Below are 17,358 nucleotides of genomic sequence, written 5' to 3' on the forward strand. Positions count from 1 at the left end.
GTTTATCAAAGATAAGGTGACCATATGTGCGTGGGTTTATCTCTGGGCTTTCTATCCTGTTCCATTGATCTATATTTCTGTTTTTGTGCCAGTACCATACTGTCTTGATTACTGTAGCTTTGTAGTATAGTCTGAAGTCTGGGAGCCTGATTCCTCCAGCTCTGGTTTTCTTTCTCAAGGTTGCTTTGGCTATTCAGGGTCTTTTGTGTTTCCATACAAATTGTGAAATTTTTCGTTCTATTTCTGTGGAAAATGCCAGTGGTAGTTTGATAGGGATTGCATTGAATCTGTAGATTGCTTTGGGTAGTAGAGTCATTTTCACAATGTTGATTCTTCCAATCCAAGAACATGGTATATCTCTCCATCTATTTGTATCATCTTATAATGTTTTTAAAAAAATTGAATTTGTTGTAGGTCATTGCAAAAAAAACTGAATTTTTTTAATGATTATTTAAAATATAGAATTCAAGAGAACTTTAAAGTGATAAAATTATGGTATCCAAATTACCAGTAAATATTATATTTATAGTATATTGTTTTAGAATAACAGGCTTTAGGTTTTACCTGAATGCTATGCTCTAACAAAGCTTAAACAGGCTTCTTCAAATCATAAACTTTCAATTCTCTAAAGGCTACATAAAAAAAACTCAGAAATATTTTTGTAACATTATTTTAATTTAAAATCACTTTTTAATTTATGATCTTTCAAAGAAATTTAAGATATTAAGTAACTTTCCACTTAAGTTAGAAAGTCTTTAAATTTCAAAAAATTTGTATTGTATATCTAAATTCAGCTCTTCTGTTCTATACATATCAATTTAATTGAGTTTATATATTATGTAAATGACTTAGATTAATTAAATATATTACTAGGCTCTAAAGGGCTATTATCAGTTTTTATTCATTTTCTAAATTCCAGTTAATCATTTCAATACAGTGTAATTTTCATTGCATTCTGGGCCTGTAAATGTGTGCTATTTGATTGTCTTTGACAATTCTGATTACAAAATGCACTGTAACGAATATTTAGACCTGGTGTTGTAATTAGAGAAAAGCAATATTACTACTAAACTACTACTATGATGACTAGTACAACCACTTTTATTACTATTTGTCATTTATTCAGTAAATACTATGAGCCCAGCCTGGTTTTAGACAATTTAAGTTTATGATTTCTAATTCTCACTTAGTATAAGAAATTTTACTTAAGTCACTGATAAGAAAACTGAGGCACAAAGTTGAGTACTTGCCAAAAATCACTTGACTTGCAAGTGACAAAGCTGGATTTGAAGCCAGATGAATCTGATTCCAAAACCCATTCTCTCTATGTGCAGAGTTGTCATATGAAGGAACAACTTTGTTGCTGACTGTGTTGAGGCCTCAAAGAGTGGCATTATCCTGAGCAGTTAGTCCCCTAATTCAGGACCGGATTGCAGGGTGTGAACTCAACTTTGTTGAAGCCCTCTCAGTGTATTTACATACCAGGCAAGATTGTTAAATATATGTATTAATTTATTGGAAGAGGGATATATTTCATTCCAACAATCGCATTATTCATTGTCATTATCATGTTCTTTCTGACATCAGGTTGCTAGGGATACCAAATCAGTAATCACAACATTGCTTGGAGATCTAAGAGTCAGAGCAAAATGAGATAAACAGGCTGGAAGGATATTTATCCTAGGCCATGCTAGAGCTTTCAATGCCCCCCTCCCCCAGCTTCCTTCTCCCAACACACATACATACACACAGTTATGAACAACTTCATGGTGAACCGAAGACCTCTGTTGCAAAGGTCCTGTGTATCTGTTCACCACAGACAGCTAAATTCTTTTTCTTAGAATTCATTTTTCAGACTTCCAGTTAACTATTTCCTTCTAAAATAAAGTATTCTATTTCAAACCAAGATCTATACAAAGTTAGAAATTAAAATTAGTTTTCATTTAAATCCCATTTTCTGTATGCCTCTTAGATGCCTGTCACCAGGATTGGAATTTTAGTGTTTCAGAAACCTCTTAATAACCAATTTAGTACACCAGTGTTACCTTTTACACATGGCTCTTCATTCATTCCCAGATGCTTATGTTTAAGTTTTTAAAATACTCAACTGTTACAGTCATGGTTCGGCATAAAAATTAAAGTTGTTGAGTTAATTCATCTCCCAAACTTACTGATTAGAGATCATCATAAACATAAAGAGGGAACCATCTCTATTCACATTTCCTGGGGTAAGAAATAGAAATTGGTCTTATTAAATCTATTTTTTAAAATATATACCTGGTTTGAGAAGAATATAGAACCTAGTTTGAGATTAATACTCTAAAGTACTATTTTAACTAATACAAATTTACTGAGTATCCATTCAATTACACCAATTCTGGGCTGACCACTCTGCTAGGCAATTGGGATATAGTGTCCCAGAGCAATGATAAGTTCCTTGACTTCAAAGGGCAAACAGTCTGAGGAAGACATAAACAGGTAAATAGGCAATTTTAATAGAGTGTAATAAATTCCCTAAAAGAGGGGTGACTTCACAGAGGAAATGATCTCTAAAGGAAACTGAGGGATGAGAAGGCATTAGCTATGTATGGATGGGGAGGATGAGTGTGAATGAGGGAGAAAAAAATCTACTGAGGGGTAACCACTTCTGCAAAAGGCGAGTATCAAGAAAAAGCAGAATACGTCTGTGGTACTGTTGACAAGCCATTTGGCTGCTGTTCACAGAGATAGGGCACAAAGAAAGCAGAGAAGGCTGTGGATTGAGAAGTTGGAGCAAATACCTTTTGCTTGGGGATTTGAGCTGCTATGGTATGTACAATTGGAGATGTGTGGTGGACAGCAGGATATACAAAGCTGGAGCTGGATAAAGAAAACTAGATTGGAAATAAATCTGATAATCATAGATTGATCAATGAAATGAAATTTTCAGAGGAGGTATAGGAACTTAAAAACCTGTTATATTTTCAGCATATGAAGCATTCTAAAGAAAAGTAAAAACTGTCAGACCTTACCTTTGACAAATTTATATTATGAATGTTAGATGGGAGATGAACCAAAAAGTTAGTGCCAAAGTGAATGTTCTGAGAGAAGTCCTAAGAAGATAGAAATTTGTATGGATTGAAACTGTCATGGAAGATTTTTGAAGAAATAAGACTATATATATGTAGTAAATGTCCAAACTAGAACATGTTAAAATGTCATTTTGACTAGGGAAATGTCTAAATATCTAAAGTATGAACATAATATTCTTAATTTTGTCTCCAGGAAGCTTTTTGGCTGGATTTAACAAATAATATTCGGCAAATGCTCCTAGTATTTACTTTTAAACAACAACTTGCTTAACATTCATAAACTGTGTTGAAACTTTAACATTTAGAAGTTGTACAGAGTGGTCACATTTTATGCAAGCGTATTTTATGTTCCTAAAGACATCACAATTCAAACTCTTAAATCATGTGCACATTTCCTACAGTAATAAATGAAGAGGTGAAAGCATAAATTGTTAAGTCTAAAATAATAGTGATTTTTTTTCACTTTAATGCTGCTTTAAAATTTTTTCAGCATTTTTATAATATTTTGTAGACTGCTGTCTCCTAAATTAAGAAAGCATATTTTGGTAGTTAGACATATTTGTTTTATTTTATCACATATAAATTCCATTCTAAAGTTTCTTTATTTCTTTAAAAAAAAAAAATTTGACATTAGCATAACCACAACTTAATGAACACTTGGATGCTTGAAAGAAAATTTTATAAGATAACGAAACATGTAAATTACAATTAAAGTGACTGTTAGAATAATAGCAAAGTAATGGTGAGCACCCTTGCTTCACCAGAGACTGTTCCCAATTCAGGGCCTGAATGATCATTTAAAGATGTACATCCTAGAATCCCTCTACGTTTGTCCCTTTGATAAGTCTGTTCATCAGAACCCGAATAGAGTAAGGGAGAGGAGAACAGAGCATGGTGGAAGAAGGAAGAGGGAAAAATACAATGAGGTAAGGACAGAGAGATGAAGGTAGACTATATCATGTAGAGCTTTGTTGACCATTACAAGGACTGGTTTTACTCAGAATGAGATGGAAAACCATTAAAGTGTTCTGAACAAAGGATTGTCAAAGGGATGAACATATAGGGATCCTAGAATGTCTGTCTCTAAGGATCATTCAGGATCTGAGTTTTGAACAGACTCCAGGGGAAGAAGAGTAGAAGCAGAAAAAGTGGTGAGTTTGCTACAACAGTAATTAAGGCACTCCAGCCACAGTGATCTCCTTGCTGTTTCCCCAAATGCCAGATTCCCACTGTATTTGTTATTCTCTCTGCCTGTGGTACTTTTCCCTAAATAATTGCATACTTGCTCCTTTACCTCCTTCAGATCTCTGCTCAAATGTGATTTCTCAGTGAATACCCTCAGTGAATACGCTTCCTATGTCTCTTCTCTAATTTGCTTTTTCTCCTTAGCAACTATGACCATCTGATCTATTGTACGATTTACTTATTTTTCTGTCCTTGTTTGTTTCCTGTCTGCCCTCACAGGAATAGATGCTTCATGAAAATAAGGATTTTCATCTCTCTCTCTTTTTTTCATGGCTGAATCTCTAGTACAAAGAATAGTGTTTAGTACATACTAGACACTCAATAGATATTTGTGAGATGAATCAAAGAATGTCATTACAAGCACTCCAAAGTATTTCTCATGCAAAGCATAGAGTACCAAAGGATGGCAGGCGTTTCCAGTTAAAATAAAGGGGGAAGGTCATGTGACATCAAAATAAACATGGTTTACAACCAGTTTGGTCCACAGCTTTGAAATTGTGAGATTCTTTATTATTTTTTAGTTAAAATATTTATGTAAATTAAAATTATTTATATAAAGTGAGAATTTATTAATATTTGTATTAAGATATTTCAAATTTGTATAATTCAGATTTATATAAAATGAAATTCTACACACGTCATCTGCTACAAGATTTTCTCCTTTTAATTTTTGCTTTAAAGAGCACTTATTCCATAAAGAAATTTAAACAAAAAAGCACACTAACAAAATGAAAACAAAAACCTCTATCTTAATAGCAGCAGTAGTGGAGAAAAAAGGAGCAAAGAAAGAAAAACAGAGCATAACAAACACTGGTAAAGGAAAAAGAAAAGTACAGGCACTTTTAGATAGCAATATGCCAGAAGAATACTCAAACCATGTGTATAGGGACCATTTTCTTTCAGTTAGTTTTAGAACACGTGGTTTTTGCTTGGCAGATTAAATTTTTTAAAAGTTTGTAATCGGCACTGTCTAAAAATATACACTGCAGTATCACAATGTTTGTCCCTTCGTAATAAATTTTTTTCAAAAGAACACTGATCTCAAACTCTGCTCGGAACTCATCTACTGTAGAATCAGTAGTGTTGCTATGGAGAAGTCAGGGAGGGCTAGTCACCACTCTCCAGCTGGTCCTATAATTTATAGTCGCCTGGCATGTTGCCCCATACTGCAGTCTGTCCCCTGAATTCTTATGATTTATTAGTTACATCCCATTAAGATACAAGACAGAGAATGTACAACTATGATCTTCAAGGAATCTTCAACCCATCCACTGTGCCTAAGGAACTGGTACAGAGAAGACCAGGGAAGTGGAACAGTTTCTTATTCACAATCATGCAGACCTTAGTTCTCTTAAAATAAAAATTCCGTGTTTATATATCTGTCATACCCGGTTGGTTATGCCTCTTAAGAACATGAGGAACGTAATGAGATGAGACATCTCTTAGGAAAACCAAGGGCATTGTACAATTGTTTTTGCAGATTGCACTTCATGCCTTCAAAACCTGATTAAGTTTCACATTCTTTGTGGGCTTTCCTCAACCTCTGCAGGCAAAACTAGTTATTCCATTCACAGTGCTCCCATTGAAGTTGTTCATATGTGTTTTTAGAGCACATAGCACATCACATAGAAATTTATTTAATCTGTTTATTTCACTCCTCTACTCCCAGCAAATAGCACAGTGCCTGCTATGCATTAGAATTTCTATTCATCTATGTGTTTAAAATGTAACATTTTAATTCACAGTGCTATATTTTAGACGCTTACATTTCTGTCACTTAAAGGAAATTTGGATTCTTATATTTTGTATTGACAAATTATTCTGTATTCAGTGTTGTTGTCCAGTAGACACAAGAAGGCACGTTTGCATTTAATTTCATTAGCTAGAATCTGTAATGGGAGTATGTAATGACTCAGCGTGTGTTGCCCACAACAAATGCCACACCAGGACCAATGCTTCATACCTAGTTTGAATGCAAAAGCCATCTCCAAAGCCAATAGTCTGTTAAGGATCATGCTTTGGAACAAAACATACAGCTGGCACTACTAACACTTAGCCATCTTGCTTCTGATTGTTTGAATTATTTTTAGATTTCTGGACTTTATGTGTGTGTACGTGTGTGGAATCCTAAGTGCTCATTCAAAATTCAACTACTTTTTTCTGAAGATATTTTTTTCTAATTCTTTTATCTATTAATATCAAGAAGATAGCAACTAATTAGTTAACTAAAGTGGCAAAACCCAAGATAGTTCATTTCCTTGGATTAATTTGGTACCTTCCATAGAATGTAAGTACTCCCTATGTTTCCTGTAAGGAATGTTTGGAAAGGTATTTAGCAACCAGAAGGTGTACCTGCTGGCATATATGTAATCTCGGGCTGGGACTCTAGCTCCTGATTTTTGTATTCACAGATGTAGAATCAAGGCTTACCTACATTATGAGTGGCATTCCTCAGTCATTCTATGCCCTTGAAACCTTAGAAGTTGAGCTAAAACTTTCAATTGTGAAGTTATTTAGAAATCGTTAAATCGTTAGCATATTGATTTGCTTCTCTTGACATATTTAATTTGCAAAAAAAGTTTCAGTCCATAGTAAATCCTCTCACATCTTAAAAACTCACCTAAAATGCCACATTTTTCAAAAATTAGTTATAGTTTGCTTTACAGTATATGAATATAATTATTGGAGTACTTAGCATGGTGCATTTTAATACAGTTTGAGGAGGAAAGCATGAGGCTTTTTCCTGAATTGAAATTGTGACATAATATACACTGAACAAAGAGGAGGCCTGAAGTCTACTCCTTTCATCCTCTGGAGTATAGCTAAATGATGAGAATCAGAAATGACGCTCAACTGATGGAGGGACAGTCACACCTAGGGACTTGCCTTATGAGTTTTGTTTTGTTTTTGTTTGTTTTGTTTTTTAGGGACAGTCACACCTAGGGACTTGCCTTATGAGTTTTGTTTTGTTTTTGTTTGTTTTGTTTTTTAGGGACTGGGGAGGGATCTGTTTCAGGATTTCTGCAGAACTGGAGAGGTACTAGTCAAAATGGCCTTTGGCCACTTATTTATTGGTTATTTAGATCATGTTATACAATTGTTCTTTATCACCACTAAGAAGGGAAGAAGTGGTGAAATCAACAACAACTTGGATTTCAAACAGCTGGAAAAATCTCATATTTACCACTACCATTTCAAACTTGATGGTAGGAATTAGGGAAATATCAGAGAACTGGGATTATGTATGTTACCCAAAGGACAGAGATTCTGAGAGACCAAAATATTCCTTTACTTTTTGTTGAGGCTCCTTCATAGCGTTTCTTTAAGTGTGAGAAACAGGGACATCCCTCTGCTCACAAAGGCTGTAACCTAGAGCTTAGGGCAGGCTCAACACATCATGCCAGAAATTATTTATAATAAATGCCAAACTTAGTTATGACTCTGTTTGTGGAGACGAGCCTTGGAAACAGTTCTTAAGGGCTTCAGGACTTTTTGAATTGAAAGAGAAATATGGTAACCACCCCTGCAACCCCACTTGAAAAAAATCATTTAAATGAAAAGTTGCATGTTACAGTTTGAAAAAAAATATTATTGGTTTTGGAGAGTTTAAGTGGGAATAAAGAACTATCATCTATCTTCAACTGAAAAATTGTGTGGTTTTTTTTCAATACCTGAACTTAGCTAACATATTCCTTAGACATTCGTTATATTATACACTTCCCTCTTTAAACGTGCCCTTTTATATGCTTTAAAATTTTTTGCTTACTATAACATTTGGATCATATAGTTTAGTAGTAGGGAGCACTCAATAGCATAGAAATCACCCTAATATTTGAGAAACCATGTGTCCCTTATTTGCTTCCTTATCCTTCATTTAAAAATATTAGAAAGACTGTGCTCACTCTAAAGTAATACAGAAAAACAAAGAGAAAAATGCATAAAGAAGCTGTCTGCTCCCATCTCTTGCTTCCATTCTTCCCCAGTCCCAGGAGAGAACTTTATTAATCTTACGCTTAATCTAAGACTATTTTAGATGAAAGATATTGTATTTTAATCTCTGAATAGGAAACATGTTTTGAACATCCCTGATACCATTTTTTCACTAAATTTTAAAATAATGAGCCATTTATCTAAAAACTACAATAGAATTTGTTGCTATATTCTTATAGTACTTTTTCTTATATGTATGTTGTTTCATAGTAGTAATCATAGTACATGTGGAATTCAAATCTGTGTCTTCACTTATCACATTAAAAATCACACAGATTTTCCCAAGTAACTTCTTTATTAGTCTAGGTTTAGGATACTAGACTATTAAGTCTTCAGAATCTGAGATGACTTTTGAAAACCCTGCTTAGCCTCTATGTCTGTACTATTGTAACATAAACGTTCAAATCTTAAGTTCAAAAATAACCTAAAAACAAAAAAAAACAAAAACAAAAAACAAAACAACTTCCACAAACATCAACAACAGAAAACCTTTCTTTAAACCTGAGTCACTGCTGGCTATCCTTGTATCTTTCTACCTCCCTTTACAGCCAATATCATTAAAGTCCTTGTCTTACTCTTTTCCTTCCCAACCTCTTAACTACCCAAAGCAGCGAATTTTTAGTATTCATCTTAATTTAACTGTCTCTGATATTTAATACTACTGAGAATTTTTTCTTGAAACTATCCCCTCCCTATTCTTCCATGATACTACCTTCTGTGAATGTCCCTTTTGCCTCCCACTTAAATTCTGATGCTCCATGAATTCTGGACTTAGTTTGCTCTTCTTCTCAATTCATGTAGTCCCATGGCTACAAATATGTCTAGCTCAATTCATGTAGTCCCATGACTACAAATATGCCTAGCTGCTTAGTGGACTTCTCCCCCTGATATCCCATAGACATACTAAATTCATCACGTACAAAAATAAATTCATCAATGTACATAAAGCCACTCCTCCTTCTATAACTTTTACTTTCAACCTCCTCTTCCTCCATTGTTTTAGTTCAAACTTTCACCATCTTCTAATTGACACACTACAATAAATATTCTCTAGGTTTTCGTCCCTTTAGGAACCCAGGGCTATAATCCATTCCCCATAGAGCTGCCCTAATGGGTTTCTCAAATCTGATCATATTTTTCTCTCCTTAAAACTCTTCGGTGGATCTCCAGTGCCTATGTGATAAAATCTGAATTTCTTAGAACGCATATGAGCTACTGGTTCTTTTAACTATGTCAATCTCATTTACCCATTTGTGCTTTCATTTTAGCAGTTCCCTTGGCCTGGAATCTCTTTTTCATACATTTTGATTAGTATTGTAATCACTTCTTTGATTCAGATCAAGGATAACGTATTCCATGAAGTCTTCCCTGACATTATTGTCTCATTGATACTTTAAAATGTATAATTTCCTCATTTTTACCATCCCAGGCCATTGCACAAACTTGTATCACACTACAGATTACACATTTGTGCACATACCAGTTTCCCTGTCTGTCTGTCCTCTATACTACATATTACATGAGGATAAGGAACTTATCCTAAAGGCCTAACATAGTACCTGGAATGTCTATAGGTATTATTTGTTAATAATATTATTTTTAATGAGTAAATTAACTTTGCACAGTAGACCCTAAATAGCTGTGTAGGGAAGGAAGAAACCATGAAAGGACACTGTCAGGTTATCGGAATTCCTCCACACTTTTTCACTGAAAATTGTGTATTTGATTTAAAAAAAAGTTTTGAGCTTATGTCTTGGTAAAAGAATAATTCTGCATGGCAATAATGATTACTGTGATTTTTCACGGTAAAAAAATGAATATAGAAAATGCATTAAAATTGAATTTTTAAGGTGAAAAATAACAAATCCCAAATTAAATTCTTCCAGTGAAAAAAATTTAAGGCACTCTTGATCTGTAAATAACTTTAACAAGCACTAATCTGTGCTTGGATACATGCATGCAGTGTATTTAGAGTCTAGAAAGAGAAAGCCAGTTAAGTATCACTGTTGTCTAAGAAAAGCAAAGGCAAGGGAAAAAACCTGACTTTATACAAGTAATACTAATGGTTCTCATATTTTCAGTGGTGGCATAAGGAAATTAATAACTCTTTACACTCTAATTTTCACCCCCTTCTAAGAATCCAAGCACTAAGTACCTATTTGAGAAAAAGAAATCTGACAAAACATTTCTAAAGAACAAATGTGGGGACTTCCCTGGAGGTCCAGTGGCTAAGACTCCACACTCCCAACGCAATGGGCAAGGGTTCAATCCCTGGTCGGGGAGCTAATGTCCCGCATGCAGCATGGCGTGGCCAAAAACAAAGAAACAAAAGAACAAATGTGTTATTAATACTGCCAAGTCATAAAGGAATATTAGAAGTGTTCCTAAATATATTAAACTTATTAACATATTTTACTATATTTTACAGTTTTAGATGCCCGTTTCAAAAAAATTTAATATCTCTGAAATTAGTACGTATCTCACAATCAATGGCTACCATAGATTATTCACAACATTTTTGCTTTCTTATAAACATATAAAATAATGATGCCTCTTACAATCAATGGTGTCTTAATTTGATGAAATACAGTAGAAATTAGATATGGAACGAAGTGCGCTCAATTAGCTGATAAAAGCTAAAAAATAAAATAAAGTAAGTTCACATATATGACAGAAAAAAGTGATTGATTTGACTATGGCAGTTTGAATGTCCCCACACCCTCCTATGTGAAACAATCACATATTACCATTATTTTTCCTCTGGTAATAACTTAACATATGGGAAATATATTACTGCTTAATGCTATACCTTACTTGACTTAGCATACCATATGTTTAGGTTCGAAACTTTCTAAGCTTTTGTGAATAATACAAGTCAAGTTTATTTTAATAACTTTCACAAAACAATTTTAAAATAACCCATGGTGCCTTCCAGCATAAAAGAAGAGATTCAACTGCAATGCAGATCTTAAAAATAATTGCAAACGTCACTAGTCATAGACATTTTTCAAATTTCCCAGCCAAGTTACTGAAAAACATTTTACCAGTTTATCTGAAAATATATGACTGTGTGCAATAGACGCTACCAGGTTTTGTTGTTGTTGTTGTTTTTTGGGGTTTTTTTATCCCAGTAATGGAGATTAATGATGCATAGGCTGGCCTGTTTTTTAGTAAGAAAAATATGAAATTCAGTGGGTATCCTTGGTCTACTGAATTCCTCACTGTAGCTATGACTCTTATCACCTGAGTCCAGTACACATATCTCTCCTACTCCAATCCAACCAAAACCACATTCATCAAAGTATTATTTTCAACTCAGCAAAGAGTTTCATATTGGTAACTCAAATAGATTTCTTAATCTGTAGGTTTAAATTTTAAAAATATTTTATATGAGTAGGATTTGTTTTTCACAAAATAAAGGCATCATAATAAACAGCATGTAGACTGGAGATTGCACAGAAAATATTTATATCCTATAAAGAGCCCTGAGGGCCTATTCTCCAAAAATGTTTCCCTAACGCTCTGCTAAATTATGTAATGTTTTCATATTATTAATTCCTGTGATTTAAAGATGACCTCTCAGTTAAAATCAGAGAGAAGAGACATTATCACATGATTAATAGTGATTATTTAACATTGATTATTTTGTAGGAAATTCATATTAACAAATTTAGGCTTTATAAGTTAGTGGCATCTGTTATCAAGAACATATATTCATTCTAGACCAAATAATAAAAACAAGGTGCTGTGCTTATGTTAAGGTAGGGAAAAGTGTCCTTTCTTCACTTCCACAAAACATTGCAAACCCTGAACTCTGAAGCAATACTTTCTAACTCAAAATCTCAAAAAAAATTTTAATGAATGTAGCTCATTCAATCTTCTCTATTCTTCATCTTCTGAAACCAACTTAGTGACATTTTCCTTTCATACACACCTTAGAAAAACATTTTTTCCCCCTACCGTAACAGATAAACAACAAAAGAAACCCTACCTCTAACTAAATGTTACACAAAGTTTTTCTAATACTGGGTCTTTTAGTTCTCAGAACCTGTCATGGGCCCCCCATAATGTTTTCAGACATGTTCCTTCTATGTGGGATATTCTTTCTCCCAACCCACCTTCTGCCATCACCCTTAATATCCTCATTTCAGTCCTTCAGGCAAGTGTTGAGTTTACTCAGAAGAACAGTCAGGGCTTCCAGTTACATGTTTTCACATACTATATGTTTATTTGAATGATCATGTAGTAAACATCTGTCTTTCCACTGGAAAGTAAGTTACATGAGGAGCTCCAACACTCTGCCTCCCATACGCAGTACAGAATAAGAATTTAATAAACATTTATCAAATGAATCAGTTTTTTCCAAATCAGAGCATATTATTATCTGCTTCTAGCCATTTTAAACATCTTAGTATACATTACCTGCCAAGGTACTCTGTTAAGCTTATATTTATTGTGACAAATGTTTCACAGACACATATTACATTTTGTGTGCAATTTGTCACAGCATCTGACTGAAACCCTAACATTGCCCTGATGCAGTAGGTCACAGATTTGTGTTTGTTCAGTGACAGCTGAATACTGTCCATAAATGTCACTCTGGTGGAAGATGATGGCTATTTTTCAACTCAGCTTTATCACTTGGATTTTAGGACTTCCTTTACTCAAACTCCTCTTTCCTGTGTAGTTGATGGTTTTTGTCTTTTTTTTTTTTTTTGAGTAACCTTACCTTCCTACAATCAAATAGCCGTTCCTCTCCTCGCTTGAGGTTAGCTGTTGTGCTGCTAGTTCCTCTTCTCAGTTAATTTTAACACATCTTGAGAGTATTCAGTAACAGTTTGCCAATACTCATATCTTCTCACTTTAAAATGTGCCTTGTAAAAACTTGCTGTGATAGTTATGTCATATACAATGAAAATGTTGTAGTTTGGGTATTTTTCCTGGACATTCATGAACATTGCAGCCATGACTATTTGTGAGAATTATCTCTGATACTTCCACATGACATTGTTTCACTTATTCCTTTCACCATCACAGCCACCCAATGCTGGAAAGAACCATTAACAGTATTATTTAATATCAAGTCATTTTCTTCCTTATTTGGACCCTGAAACTGCATCCCTTGGGGACCAGAGGTGGTGCTTACATGTGGAGAAAACATCATGTACCAAGGCTTAGAGTGTGACACTGTGGCAAAGGGCCAGTAGCTCAGGATAGGTGAATTACAAGGTCCATGGGAAAGAATGGTGGGTAATAGCTAAAAAGGCAGGGGTAACATTATAAATGGCCTTGTTTGGCATTCTGTGGATTTGATTTGCTGATGGTGAGTATTTGTTAGGCAGAAAGTACAGGATCAGATTTGCGTTTGGATAATATCATTCTTAGCTTATTACACAACAGACATAGAAGTATGTTCATTGCTAGACTGGGGCAGAAGGTCAAACTGTGGAAAGGTAATTGTTAATTTCAACATTTGATCCTGTTCAATTCCAGTTGGCAAGCAAGACTGCTGTAGCCTAGGGGTGGAAAGAAAGCTTATACAGGGCAAATGTTAGTACTACATCAAGTGCTGGGGAGCCAGTGTTTGGTATACTTTAAAATTAAAAGGTAAAATCAAAGATGAGATTCCATGTAAAAATAAGTTTATTAATCACCTAGCTTCTGGAGTTTGGCACTGTGGCTAAATAAGTTCCTCAGTAACTTATTGTTAGTAGAAAATTTTATTGTATTAAAACTCATCAAAAAATAAACTTGTTCATTTTCCTGTATATATAGGTAAAACATTCTGAACAGATTTTTATCATTTTATGTTTCAAGATCTTTCCTTGATATGAGATTATCATTCTGAACATTAATAATTATGTATAATGGAATGCAGATTTATAAATTATATGTGGGATGAATGTATTCTGACCTCCAGGACATACCCCAGCCTGCACAAAATAATCCTCTTAAGTTTTAATATAATGTCCTTAAATAGTGTGTGCATCAGTTAAAGTGTAAAGAAAAAAGTGAACCAACTACCAGTTTATCTGGGATGGTCTCAATTTACAACTGCTGTGTGGGATAATTATTAATAATGCCTCCTTTCATACTAAAAGAGTACTTTGATCTGGAAGAGAAATTATATGTTCACCCTTTTAACACCATAGGCGATGACTGATAAATAAATCCCAGTGTAAATCCCAGCTCTGATACACAACATTTGTTCAGTTTTAGCAAGAAAACTCACTTTGGTGTCTTCACCTATAAAACTGGAGAAAATAAGTTTTACCTTGTGGATTTGTACCTTGTAGATTTGTACCTTTATGAAGAATAAATGCAGAGTTGGCTTTATGGATGTGAAACCCATGCAGTCCCACAGTGGGGGGCTTCATGCTGAGAAGGGCCATGCTTGGTTTAATGCTCTACTGATCTCTTGAAATTGTTAACATGTTTTCAACAAGTGTAGTACATTTTCCTTTTGTACCAGGCCCCATAATTTATGTTGAGTCCTGATTAAATGAGTAATGTGCTAATTTAATCCAAATTTTCTTCCTTAATTCTTCCGTTCTGGTTTAAGTCCTGATTTTATTTCACCAAGTAGAAAATCATTTATAGTCATTTTATAATGGAAATGTCAATGGAAATATTCAATAAACAATCTATAAGAGGTATAGAAAAGTTTCATTTGAGCCAAACAGGATTATAGTCTGGGAGACAGCCTCTCAGATAACTCTGAGGAACTGCTCCAGAGAAACGTGGTTTTCAGCACAGTTTTATATCTTTTCAGAACAAAGAAAGTCAAGCAAGTTGGGGATACATCCCTTCAAGGTTTAAAAAAAAAAAAAAAATCAGATCAGCATGTGTACAGCAAGTCAGTATGTCATTGGCACCTGTGAAGGGAGTCTTATTACCAAAGGAGTACCAGCATTGGCATCCCAGGAAAGGAGGCATTTAATCTTTATTTTTAACATGGGCATTCTTTGCTTCTGGTCAGTGTACCCTTTTTTTTTAAATGATTAAAGCAGATGTACAATATATGTCTGGTAAGCCACAAACAGGCTGTTTTAATTAGCATAAAATTCAAGTTAAATAATGTATTAGCCAGAATGATTTCCCCATACCCCAAAATGTGAACATTTCTTCCATTAAAATCAACTGAAAATTAAAATATAACAAAAGCAGGTTAGTGTTCATATGAAAGGAAAATTTCCTTTAAATTTTACACTAAAAACCAGTGTTTATAGAAGGCACTTACTACCTATTCAAATTTTGAGAACATTACAATAAATTATTAGTATATTTTGAAGTAAATTACCATATGGCCTTTATTTAGGGAGGTGTTATATTCAGTTAAAATAATTTTACTATCATAAATAATTCTCCAAAATTAGAAAGAGTCCTCTGGCTTTTCACACCTAAGTGTCTTTCTACACCTGAATAGTCACACTGGGGACAGTATAAATATCCTAAACTATTTTTCTTTGTATACAACATGATGCCACCATTAGTACTTATACTTAAAATATTCATAATGATAGCTTTAATTTATCGAGCTCTTGTTATATGCCAGTTTCCTGCTAAATGCTCTACATGTATTATCTACATATAATAACACACACACACACATACACACACACAAACATCCCTATGAAGAGGGTATTATTATTTCCATCATAATAATAACAATATTGAGGCTTAGAGAGAATAAATAACTTGCCAAAGCCATATAGATAGAAGATAGAGCTTAATTTTGAAACTAATCTCTGAATTTTAAAGCCTGAGCTGCTAATCAGTGTTTCAGTATTTTGCAAGCTGGCATCCAAGGACATATTCTCAGAATTACATGGTTCTATAACATAGTTTAAAACTGTCTGCATTCCCTAATAAATAATCTTACTGATAAATGTATATGTGTATTCTGGATCATCTGTATGACCTGGGAACTTTTGTCTCCATGCCTTCACAAGCATGCCTAGATTCTAATAAGCTAGTGAGGAGGAAACTAGGCAGACTTAAAATGTAAATGATTCCTCTAAGATCAGGAACAAGACAAGGATATCTACTCTCGTCACTTTTATTCAACATAATTTTGGAAGTCCTAGCCACGACAGTCAGAGAAAAAAAAGAAATGAAAGGAATCCAAATTGGAAAATTAGAAGTAAAACTGTCACTGTTTGCAGAGGACATGATACTTACATAGAAAATCCTAAAGATGCTACCAGAAAGTTACTAGAGCTTATCAATGAATTTGGTAAAGTTGCAGCATACATAATTAATACACAGAAATCTCTTGCATTCCTATACACTAACAGTGAAAGATCAGAAAGAGAGATGAAGGAAACAATCCCTTTTACCATCACATCAAAAAGAGTAAAATACCTAGGAATAAACCTACCTAAGGAGACAAAAGACCTGTACTCCAAAAACTATAAGATACTGATGAAAGGAATCAGACATGACACAAACAGATGGAGAGATATACTATATTCTTGGACTGAAAGAATCAATATTGTGAAAATGACTATACTACCCAAAGCAATCTACAGATTCAGTGCAATCCCTATCAAATTACCAATGGCATTTTTCACAGAATTAGAACAAAAAAATGTACAATTTGTGTGTAAACACAAAAGACCCCAAATAGCCAAAGCAATCTTGAGAAAGAAAAATGGAGCTGGAGGAATCAGGCTCCCTGACTTCAGACTATACTACAAAGCTACAGTAATCAAAACAGTATTGTGTTGGCACAAAAATAGAAATATAGATCAATGGAACAGGATAGAAAGTCCAGAGATAAACCCATGCACCTATGGTCACCTAATCTATGACAAAGGAGGGAAGAATATTCAATGGAGAAAAGACAGTCCCTTCAATAAGTGGTTCTGGGAAAACTGGACAGCTACATGTACAAAAATTAAATTAGAACACTCCCTAACATCATACTCAAAAATAAACTCAAAATGGATTAAAGACCTAAATGTAAGGCTGATGCTATAAAACTCTTTAAATATTATTAAAATAGAAATAATTTAAATCAATATTGGCAGTTTATGAATTTTTTGTTTTT

General features: G+C 34.0%; 1 protein-coding gene across 3 annotated transcripts in view; it reads left to right on the forward strand.

Moving 5' to 3' along the window:
* The window catches only part of CSMD3 (CUB and Sushi multiple domains 3), a 1,196,954-nt gene that overhangs the window by 810,250 nt on the left and 369,346 nt on the right, over positions 1–17,358 (forward strand). The window lies entirely within an intron of this gene.

The sequence above is a fragment of the Balaenoptera musculus genome, chromosome 17 (genome assembly GCF_009873245.2).
Source record: "Balaenoptera musculus isolate JJ_BM4_2016_0621 chromosome 17, mBalMus1.pri.v3, whole genome shotgun sequence".
Classification (NCBI taxonomy): Eukaryota; Metazoa; Chordata; class Mammalia; order Artiodactyla; family Balaenopteridae; genus Balaenoptera; species Balaenoptera musculus.